We start from the raw sequence: 21,834 nt of genomic DNA on the forward strand, positions 1-21,834 counted from the left end.
GTATTATTTCTTCCTTACCTATTTGATATACTTCTCCAGTGGCATCATCTGGACTTACAAGTTTTCTTGTGAGAAGATTTAATTGTGAATTCAATTTCTTTAATAGATATAGAGGTTTCAGGTTTTCTATTTTTTCTTGAGTTACTTTTAGTCATTTTTGCCTTTTATAGATTTTCTCCATTTCATCTAAATTTTTGAGTTTATAAAGTTGTTCTTAATATTCTGCTATGGAAATCAGCAAATGCTTAAATCAGGTAGTTCATCCTTAGAGAGCTGGTTGTTAAAGTTTGCCAGCACATCACTCTGGAGAGCAACTTTCTGTTCACCAGGAATGATCATTCATGGTGTCCCTACCACATATAAAGCATTGTGGGGTCGATACTTAATAGTGCAATTTGGCCAATCCTTTGACCCTTACCATAGATTGACGGAATTATATGGGTTATTAAAAGCAAAGTGATTTTCAAGAAAGTGCTAGTCACCTTTCTCAGTGTAACACTAGAAGATCAAGATGTACAGCTGAGTAATCAGCCTTCTAAACAATTCTTGAGATAAAAGCACTGCACAGATGGTAGCTTCTTGGCTTCCTGCACTGACATCCTCTTGATGGTATGGTCATCAGCAAACCCAAAATAAGTTTGAACTCTACTACCAGGGCATGGATATGAACAAAAATAGGTTCTCTTGGACAGACTAAGTGATACTGAAACGTCCTACTGTTGTGAAGAAGCTTCTTCTCTGGCCAGGACTGGCAGCCAGCTGTTCCTCAGCACACACCTGATGCTTCTGTGCTGCCAGGACCAGAATACTGTACTTGAACTGAGAGTGGGAGCAGCACAGTCACTTCCGAGTTCTTCAAGCTTCCCAGACAAAACACTTGTGTTACAGTGGTTATTGAGGCCTCATTTGAACCCCCCGGAAGGATTGGAAATAAACACAAAAGAAAACTGGATTCATACTTTGTCTCTTTTTGTAAGGAGTCTCTCATATGGAGTCCAGTAGAAGCTGAAGCTAATCAGCTTTGGTTTAATTCTAAGAAAAAGCTTTACTGATCAGTGGGAAATTCCTTGGAGTTTAGTAACACCAATTAGAATGCAAAGGATGTCACAGAGACATTTCCCCTGAAGGAGGCTAAAATGTCACTTATCTGTAGATTGGTCTATGAAGGCCATTTAGCGTGATCTCAAACATCCACTGTTGAAGGAGGGAAGGAGGAACTAAATGAATGCATCTTTAAGTTTTCAGCTTCAACACGACTTGAGTTTATGGAATTACTTTCCCTTTTAAAACAAATCTATTAGTACTCAGACTTTACCAATTACTGATTGGAAAACATTTAAATTCTCTTTTGGGCTCTACTCCTTTCCTTCTAGATTTCCTTTTCATGATTTTCTTTCCCATCGATTCTTTCCAAGGTCATACTGTTGCTGAGAAGTAACATTTAGACATGTTTCCAGTTGTGATTTCTCTTTCCAAATGCACAAAGCATGAGAGTAAGTTGTGTGCTCTGGACGCTAGCTGGCTTTGTCTCTGATGGCCTCCACGCAGACAGTGAATGCCTCATTTTGACACGGCCCTTGTCTTCCCACTTTGCACATCTAGGAGATCCTGAGTCCGCAGGTGCTCTCCTTCTGGCTGACTTCCCTCAGCCACACCGTTAACTTCAGAAATGCACAGGGAAGCATAGGGCACTCAGAAATGTTACAGTATCTTTTGTTCCAGAGTACAATTTTTTTCTAGTACTCATTCCTAGAAGTGTGACAAAGAATTCCTCTACTGTAACGATGAGGCTGTGAGTTACATTATATTTTTTTATGCTGTACATTCTACTCAAATTACTTTAAAACCAGAATCTCCATGTAGAGAGTTTCTAAAGCACATGTTGATGTTATACCTTTCTCATGGCTTTCATCTTTTTGGTAGAGTTTATAATTTCTCCATATTTACCCGCACTTAGGTCCTTAATTATCTTTTCTGACTGAGTAATTATGTGAGAATAAAAACCCAACTCCTACAGGAGCCCGCATGATTTGATGCCTGCCTGGATTTCCAGCCTTCACTTGTACCGTATTCTTTCTTGCTCCCTAAGCTCCAATTGGCAATTTGATTGTTCCTAAAACTCATCATGTGCTTTCCTGCCTCAGAACCACAGCATTTTCCACTCTATGCCAGGAATGTCCTTCCCTCATTTTCATGTGGCTGGATCCTCTGTTCCTTCAGGTCTACTTTAGACAGCATGGAAGCCTCACCACTGTTCCATTATTTTCTATCAGAAACCCTGATAGAAAATAGGCTTTTTCTTGTTGTTCAATCGTTCACTGTTTGGCTCTTTTATGAGAAAGTGAAGTCTCAGGAAGTAGGGACTTCTCTGTCTTGTTTACTGCTGTTTCCCCACTAAATGGCATATAACATGTTTTTGGTAAAAATTTGCTGAATAAATGAATAAAGGTGCATTGCTGTTCCTTGTATGTGTCAGACCCCACATGTCCCAGAGAAGCAAGTACCTCTTTACTTCTTCAATTTTCTTCCCATTGACCTAAGATTTCTCTTTTATGTTATCCACATTTTTTGTCCTCCTGTCTGTGAGGAGATAAGCCTTTCCTTCCAAGATTATTCTTTTAGCTCATCCCTTCTCAGATCTTTTATCCGTTAGCTCTTCTTTTACCTGTTTAAGTCTTCTATCATCTTAAAATAATCCTTCCCTGAATTTCTAGATCAAGATGGAAGACTAAAGGCTCTCTTTCTTGAAATCAACCAAGAATAAGGGGAATAAGAAACAGAAAGAAACCAATGGAAGCAAGGAACATCCCTAATCCAATAATCACTCTTCTCAGCGGGCTGCCAAGTGTTAGGGAACTTGAACACGGCCAGGGGGAGACACTGATGTGAGAAACAAGATCTGAGGGTGCTCTGGTCTAGCGAGCAGAACGGAGAGATCGCTACAGGTGACACACTGTAAGGGACACTCTGTGACCCTTGCTGGGAACCAGAGCTCTGAGATGTATGGGAGCCCTGGGGAAACGTTCAGGTGTCAGAGGTGATGATGTTCAGTATGGCAGTGGGCAAGCACGGCATCTCTGCAAGAAGCAGGATGTGGGCATGTGAGGTAAACAAGACAGGATCTGTGGTCACCAGCCTGAATGGACCGCTTCTGCTCACCTGATGAAGACCAAGGTTTCTGTCACCATACGACAGGGCTGTGATCAATATGAATCAAAGAGAGAGAAATGAGTCAGACCCAGAAAGAAACCATTCTCCAGGGGAGGGCGGTGGTGGGAAACAGACAGAAATTCAAGCTGCCCTCACTCAGTTCCTTAGGCTGTCTCTAGTTCTAGCCTTTCACAAATCGCTGGCTCAGAAAGAACAAACCAATTTAAGGATGAGTAATCATTAAAAAAGAAATAGCATGGAATGTATTCATTACATTACCACAAAAAAAGAGATACCACAAAAAAGAGAGCGAGATAAAGCTGAATATGACCAAACGGGCGGGGGGTAACTGAACAATACATAACAGAAAATGGACTAATTAACTGATGATCAAATAATTCTCCATTAAAGAAAAGCAGTCAGAGATGAAAAATTGAGACTTAAAGAAGAGAAGCTAGAGTGAGAGAAGGGGATAAAAGTGAATGGGTAGAATTTTGGCAAGAAATAAAGTATAAAATATAAAACCACATAAAACTGAAAGTCGCATTATAAGCAGTAAAAGGAAAAACTGCCTTTGGTATAGACGGGGGTTTAGCTCTCCACGGTCCTGTGGACTAGGTACACTGAGAAACCTTCCTGCTGTGAAACATTAGGTGCTAAATAAATTACGACAAATATGCTTTCAAATGTATTGCTGAGCGGACAAGAAAGGAAGGGAAATCACTAGGAACCAAAAGCCCCATACAGACAAAAACGAACAAGGAAAAAACCCAGAACAGTAGCAAACACAGAAACTGGGACTGCCCTGGAGGCAAACGCTAACACCAGAATCTGAGTGTTCTGTGAACTGTGGCCACTGAGATGGATGACAGTGGCCTTGGGCCCATGCAAATCTAGGGACTGGGTCCTGAACCTGAGGGGCCTGGCCCACCTTCAAAGAAAGGGTAGGCTAGAGAAAGCACCCTTCATCTGGTTAAATCAATTGCTTTCTATTCCTAACTGCTAAGATTGTTTCAATCAAAAAGGTTTCATTTCATTGAATTTTGTTCTGCACTGAGATCATCCTTTTTCCTCCTTCATCTTTGTATTCACAAAAGCTATGTGTGGTGATAAAGCAAGTTTTGCAAAGTCAGAAAAGAAATTTTATACTTATATCAATTAACTGTAGTGGATATTGTAGTACTTATCCCAGATTCCCTCTTCAGGGTCCATGCATCCATCCTGCAGATGGATGCAGATGCATCCATCCTGTATCAGTTGCTGGCCACTGTCAGCTGCATCCCTCATTATAATTGCCCTCAGCTGCAAGGAACTGCTTTGCTCAAGGCCATGCCCCTACCGCAGGGACAGTCTAAATCCAATGACTTACGGATGCAAGGATGCAAAGACCCAGCCCCTCTGCCTCAACTTAAGGCAACTCTGAAGGGTCATCCCTGCTCTAAGAGCTCCCAGGATGCCCATTACAATTGCAGTGCGGGTCATCTTCTCCCTCTACCCAATGCTGTCTTCCTCACTTCCTAACAGGTATATCTCCCAAGAGCCCCCTCCTGCACGCACTCTCCATCTCAGAGCTGTTCACAGGGACCCCAATCCAAGACCACGCCATTCATGTAAAAGCTTAAATATGAAAACATTTGTTGTAAATCAATCACTGTAAAGAATTGTACAAAAATTAGTTGCAATCTCACCCTGCAGTAGTGAGTCATTGCCAAAAGGGCAGGTATAGCCTTCAAGATTTTTCTCCACGCATGTAAAATGCATTCCATACAGTATTTTACAAAATTAGGCCACACTATACCTAGTCTTCTGCAATGTTTTAATTTTAAAATATTTTTTAAAGATACCCCATTTTTCTGAAGCACTTCATAGTACCCCACTGTATGTTACACACCATCATTTACTTAAGCAGTCACTAATGAATACGTACGTTCGTTCCAATTATTACAATTTGCAATAACGTTGCAATGGACATGTTAAGTTAATGGTTTTTGCACCTATATGAGAACCTCAGGGGAATAAATGACTAGACGTGAAGCTCTTGGATCCGAGGTCACCACTGCCTGTCGAGTTGACTTTCACAAAGGCTCCTCTGTCATTCCCAGCGCCAGCTGCCTTTACCCCAGCCGCAGGCCACCATGTCCCTGTCCCTGTCCTGGACTGCTGTGGTCACCTCTTGTCTAGATCCACTGGCTTCAGTGTCCTCTTAACTCTATTTCTACTTTTGGCCTCAGAGTTATAAAATGTTTGTTATAAAAACATTTAAGAACTTCCCAGTTTAAAGCTTCCGATGGCTCTCCCTTGCTTGCAGAATAAAATCCAAACTCCCTTTGTGATACGGCCCCAAATTCCCTTTGCAGTCCCTTGCCAGCTCCTTTCAGGAACCCAATCACCACACTATGTGTCGTTTTCCAAACTCACCACACACCTCCAAGTACCCATTCTTTTGTGATTTTTATAACCATAGCTTAAAACTCATTACAATTATTTTTCAAAATCCAAGCTCAATCAGTGTTGCTCTCATTGTGCAGTTGTTTCCTGCCCTCCGCCATCCCAGTCTCTTATCCGGAGTAATTATTTCCTTCCCTGACCCACCACAGGTTTCTTCTTGTGACAGCAGCCCATTTAGCTGTGACTCTTACAAGCCTTTTAACCTGCTGGCCCCTCTAAGATGCTGGAGGGCTCCTTCCACCTCCTTCCCCTCATGTGCTGCTCTCTTTGCCTGGAATGCCTTCTACCAGCCCTCCTAGCTCATCCTTGCCATATAGATGGTTCAGAAATGGCATAACCTCCAAGAAGCCTCCCCTGAGTTGCCCCAGACTCGGGCCCCCTTTCCCTGAATGGGTTCTCAAAGCATATTCTTTTCCTTTCTAACACTGAGTATAATTAGGATTAGATAATTTACGGTGTAATCAATAGTTTCTCTTTCCAGTGGAATGGAAGCTCCATGGAGGCAAGGATCAGACTGCTCCCTCTCTGTTGTATCATCACATCTCTCTTGGTGCTTTATAATTTTCTTAACTCTTCATTTTGAAATAATCTAAGACTTATAAGAACTTGAAAAATAATACAGAGAGTTCCTGTGTACCTTTCACCCAGCTCTCCCCAATGATAACATCTCACATAACTGGCATTGGTATAATACTATTAACTAAACTGCAGATCTTCTTCCAGTTTTTACATGCATTCTTTTTTAGAGGGTGTTATTGTACTATAAAAATTTACCACGTGTATCCGTTTATGTAAGCTCTACCACAATCAGGGTTCAGAAGAGTCCCAGCCCCATAAAGACACTCCCTGATGTTATTCCTTTAGAATCACACCCTCCCCCCAATCTCAACCCCTGGCAATCATGGATCTGTTCTCCATCCCTATATTTCATCATTTCTAGAATATTATATGAATGTAATCTTTCCTAGTACTTTATGAAGGATGGTTTACATCTATTTAGTTTCAACTATATATGGGCCAGAGGCTTCACGAGTAAGATCTTATTTAAGAATCACAACTACCTTGAGATAGCTACTATTATTTTTCTACTTTTATAGATGAAGAAACTTAGCTTTAGAAAACTTAACTTTCCCAGAGTCAAAAAGTAAATAAGCTGGCCAGAATGCGAGGCCAGACAGTGGGAACCCAGAGCCATTGCTATTAACCTCCTTAAACACTTTTTGCACGTAGTTCATACTTTTGAAGGAATTATAATTGAATGAATGAATAATTAAGTGCTATAAAGGAAAAACTCAGGTTTTTCCTTCCTGAGTAGGAGAAAAGCCCAGCTCTCCCCTACTATGTCTTTCTTTCCTGTGTGTCTCTTTACCTTCACCAAGAACACTTCACTTCTGACACATCGGGTCCCCAACTGTGTGGAGGCTATTTTCCCCCCCAACCAATTCTCTGACACCAGCTGAGTGTCCTACAGTTAAGCTCAATTCAGATACTACTGCCCGGAGATAGCAGCAGATCCCACAGGTTATGGGCTCAGTCCCATGAGCCTGGCCTCCTCCACCCTTCAAAGGCCAGCCGCAAGCCCGGGTTGTCACCTGTGCTTCTGGCGTGACTGGCTGTAGATCGAGGGTCCAACGATCCCCATCTTGGGTTCGATTAACTCAGGGAAACACTTACATTTACTGCTTTACTATAAAGGACATGATAAAGGAGACATATAAACGTCCAGATGGAAGAGGTGCGTAGGGCAGGTATGTGGGAAGCGGTGTGGAGGTTCAGTGCCCTGTCTGGGTTCACCACTCTCCCTCCACGTCTTCACCAACCCAGAGGCCCCTGACCGCCATATTACTGGCAGTTTTGGAAGCTTCATCATGTACACATAATTGATCATTTACTCCATTTTCAGCCCTTCTCCCTGCTCAAGAGAAGAGAGGGTGGGACTGAAAATTCCAAGCTTCTAGCATGCCTTGGTCTTTCTGGTGACCAGCCCCTACCTAGGAGCACACCCAGAGTCACCTCATTAGAACAAAAGACATTCCTGGTGCTCTTTTGACTTAGCAATTTACAAAGGTTTCAGGAGTCCTGTGTCAGTTACGGGGTCAACGACTAAATATTAGGACAAGAGATGCTAGTAGTGTTCTTATCACTTAGGAAACTACAAGGGTTTTAGGAGCTCTGTGCCAGGAACTGTGGGCAGAGACCCATATATATATTTCTATTATCTCACAAATGCCAAAGACTATTTCATTTCTCAGTTCTCTAGAAAGGCTTCCATAGAGCAGGAACTCAATGAATGTTTGGTGAGTAAATACTTTTGATTAATCATTCTAGAAAAAGGAAAAGGAAAATGGTCAGAGATGGAGAAAAATCACCAAAAATCATGGACTTAACATGACATACATGTAAAACCACAGGACAGTAGCATGAAACACAGAACAAGGCGGAAGCATCATTCTTGCCTTCATTAGTAAAAAGTGTATTCATAGAATTTCAACCACCTCAACAAGGATGATTTGACGAGGTACGTCTTCCCTCTGGCAAATTCACATCCACAGGATAGAGAAGCAGTACTGATTTGGAATATCTGCTGGTCCTAACTGATACTAGGGGCTTGTCTTGCACCGTGGAGACATGCTCCCTTCCTTATTCAAAGTTTAGTTAACAGGCTCCTCTCTTATTTTCATGTCATCTTTGAGATGCAAGCCTTTCCCCACAATACCAGCTTGTGGGGCTGGGGCCCTGTGACCTAGAGTCTGCAGACTATTTGCCCAGGGTCACGCCCTGGGTCATCCCTGTGCCTACAGGCTGAAACCGCACCAATCACGTGGTTCCCCTGACTCTGGCTCTTTCCAGTGTTTCATGGCATCTCAGCCTGGCCTGTTTCACTACTGACTGAAACACGAAACTAATGGCCTTTATTAAAGATTGCTTTTCTTTCCCACCAACAGAACCCAAATTGCCTGGGGTTGGCCTCTAATGGTGGCAGTCTTCTTTTGTGAAGAGTGATGTTTGAAGGCTTATTACACTGTGCTGAGAGCATCCCAGAGACGGTGGACCTGATTAGTAAGGTGGTGTGCATTGTGAGAGGGTAGGGCATGGAAAAGAGGGGGCCCTGAGGGACGAAACTCTGTTTATTCCGCTTTTTGGTCCTCTGCCAAACTACAGAAACAGGGACAAAACACAAATGGCCTTATAATTGTGAAATCAAATCAGAAGTTAAAAATCTTCCCATAAAGAGTGTGAGACACAGATTGATCACTAATGGTCTGTCTCCAGGCTTATGATCTTTTGACAATATCTGGTTACCTTACGCCTCACACAGGTGAGATGACTCCGTAAGGTGTATCATTTTAGCATTCTAATAACTGACTCTCCTTTATGGGTTCAAAGTTTTAAATTGACCCATTTTATTTATTTTTTTATTGGGATATAGTTGTTTTACAATGTTGTGTTAGTTTCTACTGTACAGTGAAGTGAATCAGCCATATAGTTGTTTTACAATGTTGTGTTAGTTTCTACAGTACAGTGAAGTGAATCAGCCATATGTATACATATATCCCCTCTTTTTTGGATTTCCTTCCCATTTAGGTCACCACAGAGCACTGAGTAGAGTTCCCTGAACTATACAGTAGGTTCTCCTTAGTTATTTATTGTATGCATATTAGTGTATAAATTGATCCATTTTAAACTGAATTCCACACCCAAATAAATTGATCAAGGCTTCTCTCACTCTCTGTCAAGTGACATAAATAGAATAGTTAAACACATCCAGAAACCTCACACAAGACTATCTTATTATGTTAGAAAACCACTGCCAGTCAATTAGCATTGACAGAAGTTTCTTTTTCGAAAAATGATTTGGATCTTTTGTCATCATAAAATCACTGAATAATCCAACTCTTGCTGTCTCTTTCTCTCTCTTTTTAATAAAAGGGGACTATAGTTATTTAATATGATTACATTAAAATGAATATTCACAGGGTAGGTATAAGTACATAAGAGAGATATCCAGCTAACCACAACTTGAATTTAAAGTTCCACCAGAAAATAAAGAAAAATCTAATGTAATCTAATCTAATAAAAGTTAATTAAGTAAGTAATTAGAGCATCCTTTTGTAGAAGCATCCTATGTTAGGTGGCTGTGTCAATGATTGCCTATATTCAGTGCCTTGGGTGTAGTATCAGAATGGCTTGACAGGAATACTACTGTAACAGTGGAAGACGAAGCCTGAACAAATGGATTAGAGCCACCCAAGAAGGATATGTTAACAGGAGAAAACTGGTTGTCACAGTGGTTAGGCTTATTGGTATTAAAGAACACGAACGTGTCTCCAGTTTTGTATAGAGCAGGGGGTCCCCTGGCCACCCAAGGTAGCATTATAATCTACCTAGCAAGTCAATCCTTAGGATGCAAAAGAATGGATCAGACCATAGTAATCTGACTACCCGCCACTAATGTCACCCAATTACCACCCCCCAGCCCCGTGCCTTGCTTTTGAGTTCCCCCAGGATTCTTCTGGCTATCCTTTATCTTCTTCAAAGTTGTTCTGCCTCTAGGAAGAGCTTACAGAGACTCCAGCTGGCCTGACCATTTTTTTGTAATTATAAATTAATTATCTTTCTGAGCTATACTTCACTCTATAATCATTTAGCATGAGTTCATTTACTGAGAGAAGAATTCCTGTAAAAAAGACTCACAAAACTGAATGTTTGGGTCCTTGGTCCCAGGCTTTAATGGCATTTGAGTACTGTCGCAGCTGGGACACCCACAAATGGCCACCTCACTGCCTTTGAATTGCTATGGAGATAAGAGAGGAAGGAGGCTAAGGTTTTCTGTGTTTTGTTAATTTTTAGATTATATGCATAAACAAACTAGGAAAACAGTGTAGCCAGTTCTAGCCACAGTTTGCAATGGGAAAAGACCTTTTGGAGAGGTTGGTGTGTTTGTTTTTTAGTATCATATCAACAACATACCAGTGTTCCTTCTTTTTCCCTCTACGAACAATTTACCCTTTAAATTTAGATCATCTCTAAATAAGACATTTGCAAATGAGAACACATGTTCGGTTTTCCTATTACAAAAGTAACAAACGCTTATTGTAGAAATTTGTGTGAATTTTTGTTTTTGCCTTTATATCATTCTATGATGATCTATGCTGTATAAATAAAGTGGAAGGAGTCAAAAAGCAAATCGTCATCTTTGGAACCCAAATGGCTCAAAGATGCGTGCATGCAGCCTGAGCGTCAGCAATCCGTCTGCCTGACAGCGCTTCAGGAGTTTTTTCCTTGGCATTTGGTCTACCTGAACTCTCTGTCATCTCTTTAGGCCCCCTCTAGAACTGCTGACCAATTATGGATTTTTTTTTTTTGGTTCAAGAACCCTTCTCGTCAATTAAGAGCCAGGAGGATATGCTAAACTAATTACTTTGAGGATAAGCATCTCAGGAAGGTGCCAAGATTGGGAAGAAACATCTGTTTTTAAGCTGTGCTAACAGAGCAAGGAGACCCAAAGAAAATCTACTTTGTACAGATGATCCCCCCCCCACCCCAGAGCTTGCTTTCTTTCTCCTCCCTTACTCCATTTTTGCTTGGGACTCTTCAAGCACAGAGCAACAGATATTTCTGACTGGGTCCAATACGACAGGCATTGCTCTCTCGATAGGACTGAGCAAAGCAAGAAGCGGCTCTGATGGCAGCAGCTTCCCCTCCTTGGTGCCCCAGTCCTCTTGGCATCACAGTCTGTAGGGATGAGTGAGCTTCCTATTGCCTACTGCCTCTTGTTTTTATAAGATCCCCTAATAGAGGGAGTGAAACCGTGTGAGAGCATTTAACGGAGTACCGGGTGTATAGCATTCAATAGATGTTAAATGAATTTGCCAGAAGGTCTGTCGAAGGTTTCTCCCCATTTTCCTGGCTTGCCTCATTTTTTCAAGATAAAGTACATAAGAAAGTTCCTCTGTGTATCCCACAGTGTAATACAGAAGACACATCGAATAGGCAAGATTATTTACAGGCGGCATTTGCTGAATGATGTTGAGGCCCAGGAGGCTGGGCCACTTTGATTAACTGATGTACCTCAGACCACCTCAAATCCTTGTTGAAAACAGGAGGGGGGGGATAAATTATAAATTTTAAAAGAAAAGCAAATTTGACAGAAATCTCTCTCTTGATAAAGCAGAACAAAACGGCTCTCGGGAATTCTTAGTGAGGCATCTCACTGGGCAGGCACAGTTGATTCGTTAGGGTACCCATGCAGAATGTACTGGATCGTCTCTTGCCAAAAATATTCTTTTGCAACTGTGTAGCTCTGAACTATGCCTTCTTAGAAACCCAGAGATGATTTACAGATGATACTAGATACATTTAGTATCCATTTTTTAAAAACGTAGCTAATTCTACTGATAATACCTTATTTTCACATCTTAAAAACCAGTACATTGGGTAAAATCCATGGTGGCTTAAATCTGTATCCAATTGTTGAAACAAGAAGACAAGGCAGGAAGATGTTCTCTCCTTGCCAAAATTCGTACTTTGTAAACTGGCCTGTAAAACTGTATGAAACCACTGGCTCTATGGTGCCAATGAAATAATATATCACAGAGAAACAATAATAAGCACAAATGAACAGGCTTTGGCTAAACAGCCTCAAGGAAAAAGATAAACAGTGACTTCTGAGCCAGATTCTGCATAAGCCCCTTTCTCATTTTTGATGCACTGTCCTAAATGAGAAATTGTGGTCAGCTCGGAGTTCACGTACATATCTGAAAGTGCCTATCAGCTGAATGACGAAAAGCAAAGCTGGGAAAAAAAAAAAAAAAAAAAAGCAAAGCTGGGTTTGGTTTGTCAAAAAGTTTAGAGTACTTGCAAAGAGCAAGCACTCCATGATCAGAATGATTGGGTTCAAGCCCAGGTCGCACCACGTCCTAGCCATGGACCTCAGGCAAGGGACCTGTAAAATGGGAACCCTGTCCGCCTAGCAGTACGACAGAAGCATCTTCTGTGAAGAGGGAATGATGGACATTCCTACCTTTGGGGGCTCTGAGGATTAAAGAAACAGAGCACAGCCCTTAGCGTGGTGTCTGACCCCCAGCAGCATGTAGTAGGAGCGAGCTCTCATTCATAGACTTTTCAGGCTCTTGGGGTGCTAGTGGGTTTCGCCACTATGGGAAGGGAGACGGCAAGAAGTTTCAGAAGGTGTAAATGGAACTGCTCGTCCCCAGGCTGGAAACAAAAAAGAAAGGTGACAGCAAATGCCTCTGCGTATGTAGTATCTTCTTTAGGACTCTAAGGTAATTTGGGAGGGAAGGGGGTACAGGTAGAATTTCTGAATAGTCAGACAATAATGTTACCATATTAGTGAATGTAGGGGCTGTTTTCCTTTGTTGACTCTGCTAATTTTGACAGCAAACCCCTGGGCTCCTACGTATTATTTTCTAGGCATTGGGAGCGCTGAGGCTCTTTCTGTTTTGTTATTTGTGTTGGTATGAAGGCAGCCATTCTAATTTTGTAGTTGATTGTTAAGGCAAAGAAAGGGGAGGGGCCCTCCTTAGGATTAAGTGGGCTGAGGTGATAAAAATGGGCAGAGAAGACTCCTCTCCATTCATGCCTTCCAACCTTGGCACACCACTAATTTCTGCTTAGGATTCTTTCCTACTTCACATCCCTCCCCAGTTTCCCCTTGGTGAATAACGAACAAAGTGGTAGGGAACTCACTGAAGCATAAAAGCAGATCGGGACAGAAGGGCTCCTCTGGTTCCCTCTGAGACACAGCTCCCTTCATTTTCCTTATGTTGCACCAGACTTTGGCCACCACTGCCCAAACTGCTGGTATGTTTGTTCCCTTTAAATGAAGCACAGACCTAACCTACAGGATAAAGGGACATTCTGAAGAGGGAAACTTCTTGGAAAGGTTTCTTCACAAGCACTTAGGAACAGTGGGCAGGGCAACAGGGCCACCTGTGAACTGTGGCTACACACGTTCTCTCCCCTCACCATCTCTCATCTTCCCGTCTTCTCTCCTTCCCGCCTTCCTGCCTGTGTCTCTGGGAAAACGTCTCCCAAAGCCAGAATCATGCCTCAACTTCTGTTCCTAGGACAGTTACAAAAAGGCATGATGAATGAAAGTCCTATCCAGGACTGGCTCTTTGTAGTAAAATAGGCAAATCATTAGCATAGTAATTGCACAACAAAAAGTTAATACGTTCTGTGTAGGTGGAAACTCCACTAGCTCCTTCCTTGGGGGAAAATATTCCTTTTGATATCGGCTGCTTTAACACAGCACATTTTGATCCAGATAAAACAGGTAAGAGTTACCTCAAAACGCCCACAGGGACTGTAGTAATTTCAGGAACACCCATACAGCAAATTGTTGTTTATTTTTCTATGAAGAAGGAGATGCTTGTGGTAGAAGGATGGGGTGGGACAAAGGTAAGAGAGAAAGAGAGACAGAAACAGAAGTAGAGAGATAGGGAGGGAAGGAAACATGCAGAGAAGGAAGACAAAAAATGAAAGTGTTCCTTTTTTCTTTCCTTTTCTTTCTTTTTTTTTAAATCAACAACTAATACTGCATCTTGTTCTTGGTCCCCCAAACAAGGGCATACAAAAGGTCCTGGTTTCGGGGGGGTGTGCCATTTTTTTTTTAATAAATTTATTTATTTATTTATTGCTGTGTTGGGTCTTCCTTGCTGCACGCGGGCTTTCTCTAGATGCGGTGAGAGGGGGCTACTCTTCGTTGTGGTGCGCGAGCTTCTCATTTTGGTGGCTTCTCTTGCTGCGGAGCACGGGTTCTAGGCGCGCGGGCTGCAGTAGTTGTGGCTCACGGGCTTAGTTCTCTGTGGCATGTGGGATCTTCCCGGACCAGGGCTCGAACCCATGTCCCCTGTATTGGCAGGTGGATTCTTAACCACTGCGCCATCAGAGAAGTCTTGGAGGGGTCATATTTTTGAGAACAAGAATCATATACATTATTAATGTTATTGAATTAACATTATTTATGTTAATTGTTAATAGTAGAATTAATTAACAAGTCTACTTTTTTCTCCATTACATATTTCAAATACATATCTTACTTATGTATATAAATATGGGAAGAAGATATCTTCATTTTCTGAGATATATTTGTGGCCTTTTTGCCTAGAGAGAGTGGGAACTCTGTGAGATGGTATACAGAACACGATAATTCTCTACGATTTCTAGGGGACTATTATTAAAGGCAGATTTTTACTCACTGAACCCGGTTGCTGGACTAAAGCAGGGCTACCTCTGACAAATTTCCTATGGAGTTTCAGAAAATGAACATAAGCCATCTAGTCAGTTGTGTAACATATGTGATTTTCTTTGAGAAGAACTTCTTCAAATGTCAGATTTAGACAGTTGTTCATGATAATACTGCTGAGAATGCACCAAAAAATGGTATTGGCAGAAAATGAATGGAAAAAATTTGCCTTTCTTGGCTAAGATAGAAAATGTCTATGATTAGTTTCGTCAGTTTTACAATATCTATTTCTTATATCAACATAAACAATAAATAACCTAAAATTCTATTAGTTTTTATTTACTTTACATTTAATTATTATTCTCAAAATTTGTTACTTATAATATTTCTTGAAACTAGTGATCTTGTTTGGGCAGCAGTGTGCCTAACTCATGAGGATAAATCATAATTAATTGAAGTCCTCATGGTGACCTCATTCCCTTCGTCTCCTACTTGCTTTCTCAGCATCCCATGCAGCCAGTTCTAGCCATGTGACAGTCAAATGAGATGCATGGGGAAATTGGCTGATGGAGCCTCTGGGAAAGGTTCATTGGTACGATGAAGAGACAAACCCTTAGGGAGAGCTCCCTTAAGAGTGTCTTCCTCTCCCTGCCTTGAACATGGGTGCAAAGCATATGAATGTTTGGTGGTTCATCAACCCTTTGGAGATTGTAGGTAGCATGTTCAAAGACAAAAAGCCAAGACTCTGGAGACAGAAGAGTGGAAAACAGAAAATGCATAAGCCTCAAATGACAATGCTGAGCAATACAGCCCGGAAACTACCTGCTTATAGGCTTCTTGTTTATCTTTATTGCTTAAGCCACGGTTGGTTGGATATTCACTCAAAAAATACTGAATTATTTACACGTTGCTTCTGATGCTTGGGTTATAGCAGTAAATTAGACACACAATCTCCCTAACCTCATAGGGCAGGTGTCAAGTCAGAGAAGACATACAGTAGAAATAAAAGAATAAACATATAATGTGCCAGGTAGCAGTAACAATGAAGGAGAATATAAAGTAAGTTAAGGGCATACAGAATGACGGAGGGAGGCTGATTTATAAAGGTTACTCATGGAAGATTTTCTGAGGTGGAATAATTTGAGTAGAGACCTGAATGAAGTGAAAGAGTGAGCCAGGTGAATATCTGGGGGTGTTCTGTTACTTGCAGCTGAAGAGTATCACTAACTTACACATCCAATATGTTTTTTAGTTATTCTTCAAAACAGAGCTCCAATATCATCATTTCTGGGAAGTCTTCCAGGACCTCCCACTCAGTAAAACCAATCCTTTCCTCTTATGGGCTACTTCTGTACCTGCATGTGTTGTAATACTCATCATGTTACCTTTTAATTTACTTGTTGATATGGCTTATAAAGTCACCTTCTCTAAACTGTGAGACCCTGAAAGGCAAGATCAGTTCTTAGTGACCACTATACGGCTCCTGGCACTCAGTACCTGCTACACCTAGCAAGCTCCAGGTACCTGCAAATAACTACTGACTTGACTAGAACTTCTGTCCTTGGATGTTCTGGATATAAATGTGTGGTTTTCATTGTAGAGTGATTAAAAGTAGGCACCTACAGTAAAATTTCTGTCAAAGTGTGGTTATTTTTTGTGTTGAAGATATTTGTCTTGCAAGCTGACAACTCTGAGTTGGCGTGAATGTGTACGAATTAAATAGTTCACCAAGGCAGAAAATCTTTGGTTTTCATTTAGGAGAGAAGAATATATAAGATGGTCAAGAAGCAACCTGGTTCTCTACCGGGAACATCTGTCTAGTCATATTATGCCCTTGGTCTTTGGAAAAGGCATTCAAAAAGGTGAGTTTAAGACAACTCACCTAGGTTAGGTTATGACAGTCTTCGGAACATTTTTCAGAAGACTGAAGAATGGGATGGGAGGTAAAGGCTCCTTTTGCTAAGGAATGAATGAATCCTCATCTCCGAACCTCCCCTTAGGCAACTCAGCTCACACTCATTTCAGCACAGGGCAAAAGCCTATGACTGACTCAACCCCAAATGAACTGGGTTTAACCATAAAATATGACCTTGCTGATATTTATATTTTTAACTTCAAAGGTGAAGAGAAAGAAAAAGGGCATTTGAAGAAACTTATAACCTCAGCGAAGGCTTAAAGAAAATAGAAAAGAGTTTGATTTTAGGTACCTGTGTGAAAATTTAATAAAGAGAGGATCAGGAGATATTAAGTGTATTAAATCCCAAGTTTCCCCTTAATATCAAAACAGAAAGAAAAGCTTTTGTTTACAATCTCAAATAGAATCAAATTCCCTTCCTTTGTGTGTTACATTAACAGACATTAATATTAGTAACTAATATTCATTACTAAGTTTGCTTTCCATTTAAGCCAATCTCTTACCCTTAAAAATCGGAAATGAAAATAACGTTTTCTTAAATCGTAGAGGTATGACAATCTAAATTTATATGCATCACAAAAGTTTTCTGAAGGATGGCTTAGAGTTAGCTAGTATATCAACAAATGAAGACTTTGAGGAAACTCCTTCTGAAAATAATTGCTAGATACGTTTGCTTTGAGTGTGCATTTGAAATTTCAAACTCCATTTTCCACGTTTCCTAACGTGATTATAACACCAGAAAGAGTTAACAAAGAGCTCTGAGACTCAACTCAGATGAAAAGCTCAAATTCCAGAAAAGTTCATCGCGGCACATGCTCGTTTGCTCAGGACACCCTGGATCCCATCCTAGGTTAGAACAGATCCAAATTTCCAGGACCTTCTCAGACCCACTGCTTCTTTACTGAGACAGGTACATCCTCATCTTCACCCACCCATCAAGGTTAGCGAAGCAGCAACCCAGCATCTGCTCTAGAGTAACCCAAGTGAGCCCAGGCACAGAGGTGTACTGGAGAGGTGGTGAGATCTGATTATGTGCGTCACGCAGCTGAGCAGCTGTGGAGGAACGGGATGCACAGACTCGAATTCACGGAAAATATCTAATTGTTCTTCGTCGTTCAATGGGCTGCTTGGGATAGCAGTTGGAGACACAGTTGGGAGTTTTGAAAGAGGCAATTTCATACTCATCATACTCATTGTGTGCTACTCTTTCTCTTTTTCTCTTTTTGGTTGAAAGCCTCAGCGTTAGTCTCCTAACTAGAAGAGTATCTGCCAGCACAAAAGTCAACGAACTCACAGGAGACAAAAGACATTCTTGGTTTGATTGCTCCTAATAAACTTCAGTGCTTCCAGACCACATAATGTCATAGAATTATTTGTAATGCTTCTTTAAAGGGGGGGACAGCGTTCAGAAATGAACTGCACATGGTAAGAAGAGCCTCCCAGGGGTTATCCCTGCAAAAATGAGCTGCAAGGCTTTGGGAGTGGTGGTGGTTTCCGGCCATTAGCGTTACTAATCAAGGCCAGCTTTGCATTTACGGGAATCTACACAAATCAGGATGATACATGCTAGGTTCACTCAAGCAGACCTGCCTGATTTCTTCAAGGTTACGCTGAAACAAAGCCTTAGCCCAATTATCTTGGATTGGAATGCTTCATTATTTTAATATATCCTTGAGAGAGAGAGAGAGAGAGAGAGGAGAGAGAGTACATGAAGTAGACACACATCAGGTCCATGGGTCACAAAATCATATTTAGTGCTTCATGCCCACATAAAGCAATTACTGTCGGCTCGTTACTGGAGGAAGCATTCGTGGAGAAAATACAAATCCTAGATAACCTACCAGGTCTTTCTTGCTGCCATAGTTACAGCTGAGGTGAGAGAGAGAGACAATGGGAGTGCCAGAAAAGCTCGGGCCTGAGAGGTCTCTTTGGGAAACTTTGAGCAGACGTGATACATTCAGCTGCCATTCCGCCCTCTTTTTATGCCCATTGCCTTTTTGCCCTGTACCAGGAAGCAAAAATAACATTGCTTTGCCCCCCGCAAACTTGTGGTTGACAAACAGAAGGCGTGGAGCTGAGGAAACCAGGAGAAGATGGCAGAGGAAGTCCTCTGTGAGGTTGGCAGTCACTAGGCAGTCAGAGCCTGGAGGTCTCTGGGGACCGACCGCAGGCTTCTAAGTGGAGCCTCTGTACCTTCCTCCTTAGGATGCTTGAGCCATGCCCCAGGCTCTCTGGGCATAGTTTGCCCTTTAGGATCTTGACTGTGTCAACCAACATGGTACAAGCTGTTGAATTACAAATGTTATAACCAATCATTTGCACACATAGGCATTCTTACATTACAGATCCTACAGGTCCTGGGCATTACTGCTATTCCTGTCCTTCTGATATAATGAACTCTTTGGGCCAGGCACCTCCCTCCCAGGCCGGGAGCCACAGGAAGAGTAAAGACGACACCACTTCAGGTGATTCCTAATGGCATTGCTTCAGGAAGGGTACATACGTTAACAAGGAAGAAAATCTTAAGTGGTAAAACTACCATGGAATTCCAGACCCTACTGAGCAGCTGGGGGAGATGGAGGAGTTACAGAAGTCATAGCAACAATTACGGCTCGGGCTTCCCTGGTGGCGCAGTGGTTGAGAGTCCGCCTGCTGATGCAGGGGACGCGGGTTCGTGCCCCGGTCCGGGAAGATCCCACGTGCCGCGGAGCCTGTGCTCTGCAACGGAAGAGGCCACAGCAGTGAGAGGCCCGCGTACTGCATTAGGGCTCCTTGGAAAGGAAAGCTGGGAAATAACCATGGGGAAAGATAGGCAAAAAATCATTAAATTGCATGTTTTAATGCAAAAAATATTTTGGATAAAAATGATTATAAAGAACCAAATTCATATCCTCTGTAAATATGACTTCACAATAAAATTAATGGGGTCTAGGAAGAAGGCATTAACAGCTTTTTGCCTCAGAATGAATTTCTGTGCATTAGAGTGAGAAATCAGGTAAACAGATACAAAACATCAAATGACAGAGTAAGGAACAATGGAAAATGTAAGGAAATTATGGGCCAGGATTCTTCTTAATATTAAAGAGAGAGACAGAAAGAGAAAAAGAGAGGAAGGAGTGGGGAGGAGGCTCCAAAAAGGTCAGGAAAAATAAAAGGCCAGTGACTGTAAAAGGGAAAATGACTCATAATAACAGGGAAAATTAAGAAAAACATAAATATTGACTATAAAATACCAGTGGGCAAGAGAAAAATAAGAGTTAAAGAAATCATTGAAACCGCACATCTCTGATTCATTATTTGTTCTTTAAATTCTTCTGTGAAGCTCATCAGCTAGGAAAGGTACATTATGTGATGAAAATATAATATTATGATTTCTGACTTAAAAAGGGGGTGAAATTAAAGGCATTATTACTTCTCTTCCCTCTTCTAAAACACACAGAAAACAACAAAAATTGTGAGGCACAAAGGAAAATATCAGATGTAATCAAACAAACAAGCAAACAAAAAAGGCTCCCATTCTTTTACAAACCATGAAGCATACACACACGGGCTGAATTCAGGAAGGATGCTGAAAGCTGACAAGTATCTCAAGTCTCAAGCAGGAGCAAAAAGTTTTTGGCTAAAGTAATGTCATAAATGTCTAAAGGGCATATGCAATGAGCCTTTGGTGAGAGTGGCAAGACATACAACTGAAGCTCAGAGAGACACAGTTTGACACCACATCACAGAAGGGGAGGCAGAGCTAAGAGAAATGGTTAATATTATATTCCTATTTACCTTTGTATTGTGTTATTATTATATTCCTTCTAGCCAAGGAAGACTTCCAGAGTCAGTGACATGCCTATGGAAATTCCAAGGGAGTAAGGGAACTTCCCTCGTGGTCCAGTGGCTATGACTCCACGCTCCCAATGCAGGGGGCCCAGGTTCAATCCTTGGTCAGGGAACTAGATCCCACAGGCTGCAACTAAGAGTTTGCATGCCACAACTAAAAGATCCTGCATGCTGCAACTAAAAAAAAAAAAAGAAGAAGAAGAAGAAGAAGAAAAAAAATTCCAAGGGGGTAAGCCAGTAAAAAGTAACAAAATATACAGACTTGGATTTTCTAGATAATTCTTTCATGCAGAAAGTTTAGTCTTTACAGTTTATACCAATGGAAATTTTCTCTCAGATGAGTATTCTGATAGAAGGTGTTTGCATTTTATAAGGCAAATCCAGAGAAGGAAATATCAAATATATTATGTAAAGCATTTAACTCTGTTATGTTAAGCAACAGAGTTTGAGAGATTTGGTAGATGGCTTCAATCTGAGCAACTATCTAGGTTTTCAGAGGGTAAGGATGAGGAATGAACAGAGAAGTGTGACCAGATTACACTACTCTCCTTGTGTTGTTGTCAAGAGCTGAGGGTTACTTCATCCAAGAAAACACAACTCAGTACATAGAAAAAGCAATTCAGTGATAGTCTGGGTGTCCACTGACTGGTCTTAGAACAAGCACGTAGAGGTTTCTGCCAGGTATAAATAAGAGTCATTGCAAGGATTTATTTTTTAAAAGTTTTTTTTTTTTTTTGGCTGAGTTGGGTATTTGTTGTTGTGTGCGGGCTTTCTCTAGTTGCAGTGCACGGGCTTCTCATTTTGGTGGCTTCTCTTGTTGTAGAGCACGGGCTCTAGGCAGGCAGGCTTCAGTAGTTGCAGCATGTGGGCTCAGTAGTTGCAGCACACGGGCCCTAGAGTGCATGGGCTTCAGTAGTTGCGGTACGTGGGCTCAGGAGTTGTGGCTCTCAGGATCCAGAGTGCAGGCTCAGGAGTTGTGGTGCACGGGCTTAGTTGCCCTGCGGTATGTGAGATCTTACCAGACCAGGGATTGAACCCGCGTCCCCTGCATTGGCAGGCAGATTCTTAATCACTGAGCTACCAGGGAAGTCCTGGAAGGATTTAAAAAACAACTTTCTGACTCTGCCTACAGAGGACCTTGGACTTGGTACATGGGTTTCTATTTTTCCCAGAAATCAGGTGGTCAATGAAAGTTCTGAATTTGAATTAGATAACACACTCTTAATTGTTCTCACAATTTACAAGCATTCTCTCATTCTTCTCCTGGCTATACACAGGT

The 21,834-nt window shown here is 41.6% G+C and overlaps 1 protein-coding gene across 1 annotated transcript in view; it reads right to left on the reverse strand.

Annotated features, from left to right (window-relative positions):
* AIG1 (androgen induced 1) overlaps positions 1-21,834 on the reverse strand; it is a 235,916-nt gene that overhangs the window by 146,446 nt on the left and 67,636 nt on the right.

The sequence above is a fragment of the Lagenorhynchus albirostris genome, chromosome 12 (genome assembly GCF_949774975.1).
Source record: "Lagenorhynchus albirostris chromosome 12, mLagAlb1.1, whole genome shotgun sequence".
Taxonomy (NCBI): domain Eukaryota; kingdom Metazoa; phylum Chordata; class Mammalia; order Artiodactyla; family Delphinidae; genus Lagenorhynchus; species Lagenorhynchus albirostris.